The following is a 6000-nucleotide window of genomic DNA, read 5'->3' as shown; positions in this document are numbered from 1 at the left end:
AATTTATGACTAGTTGTGTTTTAGTTCCCCTATGGAGATTTTCTGTTCAACCCCCAAAATGGGAAGTTCTTCTTCTTCTTCTTTTCTTATTATATCGTGTCCACACACTAGATGTTGTGTTTCAGCCAGAACTGATCACAGTTCCTTGCAAAATCATTGAACTCTGCAAGAGGAATGGCAAGATCAATACGTTCATCAGTAGACTGGTACCCTGTCTGTATTCTTAAGGAGAACATGTATTGGGTTTACGTGTATACACATGTACGTCTGATTTAACTGCAAATTTCCAGATGAAGGCCATGTGAAACGGTGCGAGGTCAAAGGTGATTTTGGGCGTGGGGTCAATGGTGGGTCTCTGGCGTAATTTACGAGCCTCGAAGTGTGAATATCAGTGTTCGCCACTAGAGGGCGCAGTTTTCATCAGGCGTGATTTCACATACTATGAGAAACCTTTGTAGACGTCGTCACAAGTCGCAAGATTTGACAACCTCGAGATACAGTAACTTGTAATACTATCACTAGATGCAAACAAAAAATACCCAAAACATTGAACAAAAAATAAACTCTTGTTTAAAATGTTCTTTAAAAGGGCGAAGGTTGATGGCCAGCTCTACAGAAACATGTGTCAATACTTGTTAAAACGCTATATTATACAGAAGAATGGCAATGGATGCCTTTTAAGTAAAAAGTGGAGTTCGCACGAGCACAAGCTAAATTTCCTGCTAACACGTGAAATACGCTTGACGCAATTAAGCGCGAGATCCCTGCTTCCGTAAGCGCCGATTATTTACTTACGGTGTTAAAGACAGTGGACACTATTCGTAATTACTCAAAATAATTATTGTCATAAAACCTTTCTTGATTACGAGTAATGGGGAGAGGATGATAGTATAAAACATTGTGAGAAATGGCTCCCTCTGAAGTGACGTTGTTTTCGAGAAAGAAGTAATTTTCCACGAATTTGATTTCGAGACCTCAGATTTAGAATTTTGAGGTCTCGAAATCAAGCATCTGAAAGCACACCGTACTTCGTGTGACCATGGTGCGACAAGGCTGTTTTTTTTCGTTCATTAATATCTCGCAACGTCGACGACTGATTGAGCTCAAATTTTCACAGGTTTGTTATTTTATGCATGTTGAGATACGCCAACTGTGAAGACTAGTCTTTGACAATTACCAATTGTGTCCAGTGTCTTTAATAAAGCAGAGTCACTTGCACTGATTGGTCTGAATCATGACATTGTCCAGCAGCAAAATGAAATCAGTTGCGAATGAGCACGTTGCAAAACACGTGTTTCCGTTTGCATCCACAATATTGACGTTTTTAAGTCGAAGGTCTTGACAGTTTTCGTCGTGGCTTGATTGGATCAGTTTATGTCGCCCTTAAAAACGTAATTTCCTTTCAGATCAAACGTTTTAAAGGCACTTGACACCTTCTTCTCTTTAATGTAAAAGAGCGAAAAATCACTCATTTTGTCCGCCACACCACTCTTGCAAAGAGCCATGGCGGACGGCTCTTTTTATACGGGTACTTCCGACTCGATTTTTAGTTTAGATTTTTGAAGTTTAAGTAGGATTTGAAGCTTTGCATGGTGGAAATACGATATAGAAAGGTTTGCGGTAACACGTAATGACCATCTCTAATGAGTTGGGGTGGTTCTGAAAAGAACCGTTGGTTTCAGAACCACCCCAACTCATTAGAGAGTGAAGTTTGTTTTAATTTCACTCGAAAAGAGTGACACAAGTTGACTTTCACTCTCAACAGAGCGAAAGTGACACCTCTTGGACTCAATATTGGTCATCGAAGTTGCAAGAGAATAATAAAATTTAAAAAAATGCACCCTTGTTTCACAAGTTTCGTGTGCTTTCAGATGCCTCAGAAAGCCTTCATCAGACTTGAAGTATTTCTCAGATTAAAATAATTGAGTGAGAAATTAACTCTTTTTAATCAAAAACAATTTTTTAAATTTTAGTGGGGGTCGTTTCTCATAATTTGTTTTTACTATCAACAGCTCTCCATTGCTCGTCAGTAAGTAAGTGTTTTAATCGACTAGTAAGTGTTTATGCTAGTAAGTGTTTATGCTAGCAAGTTTTTATGGTTACAATTAATTTCAGTAATTACCAAAAGTGTCCAGTGCCTTTAAGTGGCAGCATCTTTGATGTAAATTTTAATATTTATACCCTTTTTGCAGTGTCAAGATTAAGTGACTGCGAACACGTGGACTTTCACGAGACTCATCGCACGTTCATATTATCATATTATTGTCAAACACCTGTGCCCACAATAACTGACTATAGGCACTGGACACTATTGGTATCTAGTCAAACTAATTGCTAGCATTAAAACTTACTTGTTAACGAGCAATTGAGAGCTGTTGATAGTATAAAACATTGTGAGAAACGGCTCCCTCTGAAGTAACATAGATTTTGAGAAAAAACCATCTTCCACGAATTTGATTTCGAGACCTCAGAATTGATAGATTTTGATGTCTCGAAATCAAGCATCTGAAAGCACACAACTTCGTGTGACAATGGTGTTTTTTCCATTATTATCCCGCAATTCCGACGACCAATTGAGTTCAGTTTTTCACAAGTTTTTTATTTTTTATTCTAAAGATACACCAAGTGGGAAAACTGGCCTTTGGCAGTTACCAAAGGTGTCCAGTGCCCTTCAGCAACTCTTTGAAAGTGGGCCCTGGTGGTGGTGGCTAACAGATTTCATTTGAAAAGCGTTGATTGTCCGTAACCTATAACCTCGTAACCAATGGGTGCGCTCGATTAGCTTCCCCGGGTCGACCCCGGTGTGTGGCGTTTTCTTTTTCCAGGACGAACGTGTGCAGATAATTACCCACGCTCGTCCTGGGAAAAAAACGCCACACACCGGTGTCGACCCAGGGAAGCTAAACGAACGCACCCAGAATATAACGAAATACTTTGACCGTGGAGGAAGACAAATTGGATCGCCATGGTTCGACCCCAAAACTATATTGACCTTCCTGATACAACGTCACAGCCCGGGTTTTTTTCCAACCGAGGTTGGAAAACTCTGAAAAGCCGCAACATACAAACAGTCTTATACTTTAAAGGGAAGGTACACGTTTGGTAATTGTCAAAGACTAGTCTTCTCACTTTGTGTATCCCATCATAACCAAAAAATAACAAGCCTGTGAAAATTTTGGCTCAATCGGTCATCGAAGTTGCGAGAAAATTATGAAAGAAAATACACCCTCGTGTTAGACGAATTCGTGTGTTTTCAGATAAGAATAAAAGACTTCTAGCTAGAAGTCTTTTTATTATTTTAGTGAAAAATTACCTCTTTCTCAAAAACTACGTTACTTCAGAGGGAGTCGTTTCCCACAATGTTTTATACTATCAACATCTCTCCAATACTCGTTACCAAGTAAGTTTTTTAAGTTAATATTTGTTTTGAGTAATTACCAAAGGTGTACAATGCCCTGTAAGGAACACTTACGGACGGAACAGTGGGTTTCGAGTTAGGCTTGGCCTATTTTTGCCCCCCTTGAAGTATCGAGTTATTTTTGTTTTGTTTTTTTGCTACAATTGTCTTACTTCTTGCACTATAAAAATATACCATGAATCTTATATATAAGGTGCTAAATAATTGGGTCTCAAAATTCATCACTTTTTGTATATACTCAGCGCCTTGAGTACCTTGTTTGGTAGTTACGTGCGCTATATAAGACTTCGACACTACTACAATCTATCAAATACAAAACAATATTGTAGAACTCATTCGTGGTTGAAGGTGATCATTTTTAGAGAAAAGAAAGAAAACACCTTCACAATTATTGTACACCGATGAATTGACAACACTATTCTCAAAAGGGCAGGTGGCTTAACACGATTTTAAAAATAACCTCTAAACGATAATACTCGAGGCGTTCTAAGCGTGGGTTGTTAGATACCTGTGGAGTGGGCGGTTAAAGGGGCACGTTGCCTCGGATCGGGCGAGTTGGTCCATGAAATGCGTTTGTGGAAACCATTGTAATACATTTCATACTGGTTTAGAAAGATGTTATAAAAGCGGCATAATAACAATCCACACAAAATGCATCGAAATTGTGTGGTTTTCTTTTACTGTCTGAACTAACACGGTCCGCAATATTCGTGGAGCCAAAGTCCGCAATTTCACAAAATGCCGTACCATGCTAGTTCATCGTAAGACAAACCAAGCAGTTTCCAGGCATGTTTTATGTGGATCGTTGTACATGTATAGACCTTTATCACGCTGTCACCATCTTGGTCATGTCCCCTGTTTCCAATAACAGTAATGAATGCTAACATTCATTGCGCAAACGTGGCACCAGACTATTATTTCGTCCAGCCTCAGTTTGGTTTCAATGAGTTGGAATGGAGTAAAATCAAGATGGCCACACCGTGATGAAGGTATATTCTACTCTTAAGGAATTTGGGTACTTTTTGTAACACAAAACACAATGTCCACAGATTTACATTAAACTTACACCGTTTGAAGATAATGATAGTAGAAAGCGAACCTTGTTTCCCTTAGTTGCTGAGGTGCAGTACTTTTTGAGAAAAATTAGTAAAACAATGTCATGAAAATGCGTTTTTACATGCTAAAATAATTTTCGTCTCATGATCATGAATTATTTTCATGACATTATTTTACTCATTTCTCAAAAACTACAGCACCTCAGCAAGTAATATTTTCAGGAATTCTTTCTACTATCATTATCTTCAAACTGTGTAATTTAAACGTAAATCTGTGGACATTGTGTTTTTTTTTCCTTCAAAAAGTACACAATAGACCCTTTAAAGTATACGTCAAAGTGCATGGCTTGAGTACGCGGGCAAAACAAGGTTTAGGGCTATTTTGTGACTCGGTAGATTTGATAACCACGAAACCATGATTATTTATAGCGTAGGTAGCTTGAAGGCGGATCCATTTTGAGCACTTGGGGGGGGGGGGTAATGTGGTGTTTAGGTGGTTATATTCGGCGAGAGGTGAATCGCTGTTTTTAAATCTATTTATGTTGGTATTTCTTCGCGTGGGTTATACAGGTTGGTTGTTGACTCCACTGGATACATTTTCAGCCAATCTTCAGTAGGCGGGGTATGCCAAGGGGACCATTGAAGGCAGAGTTATAACTTGATTTTTGATAATTCAATGTAATTTTTTTAATTTTATATTTACAACAAAAGATGTAATAGAAGTCACTTTGGAAAGTTTTAGCTGAATACAGTCTCTACGTGCTAGAGAAAGTGGCAACCAAATTGTTGCGGTATTCTTTATACGAGAACGTCGTTTCAGAATTAAAATTATAATGTTTTATTGCCCGCATCATAGATATACAGAAATTTAATTTCCATTGGCACATTTAAGAATTAAATAATTATTAGTTAAAAACTACCACCGCGTGTGCAGTGTCATCAAGCCTCAAATGTTCATAACTACTAGACACACCAATAGGATACTTTGAAACGCTAGGTGGCAGCAGACATAAATTTTCGTAAATTGCTTTCATAGATCTGAGCATGCGCACATGGATTTACCTTGTTAGTCTTAACACACAGCAACTGCATGCATCCCAACGTCAAGCATAGACCTTTTTGCAAATATCCATTGCGCAGGCGCTTCCATTTGAATGAGGTGCATGTTGGTCTAGCTATAGACTGGGCCCAGTCTTTATAAGACAGGTCCCTGCTCCGCAGATCTAGTGATTCCATTGGATACAATGATATCATGTGATAAACGTGCAGTGACATGAGCTTTCCATAGATGACCAAACAGTCCGCAGTAGTATTTGACTGTGTATCTCTATGTGAAGTCAGGCTAGTCTAGCTAGCAATCAAAATTGATCGCTAGCTAGACCAGCATGCACCTCATTCCACGCGAAAAGTGCTCGTGCCGAGTATTTGCGTTTTAAAGGTCTATGGCAGTCGGGATGAGTTGGTTTAATATAGTTGGTGTATATGCTGCCACCAATGTCCCAAAAGTATCATATTTATAAATGAACT

Source organism: Asterias rubens, unplaced genomic scaffold (assembly GCF_902459465.1).
Source record: "Asterias rubens unplaced genomic scaffold, eAstRub1.3, whole genome shotgun sequence".
NCBI classification, from domain to species: domain Eukaryota; kingdom Metazoa; phylum Echinodermata; class Asteroidea; order Forcipulatida; family Asteriidae; genus Asterias; species Asterias rubens.
The sequence above is the reverse complement of the archived record's forward strand: the minus strand, read 5'-3'. Positions refer to the sequence as shown.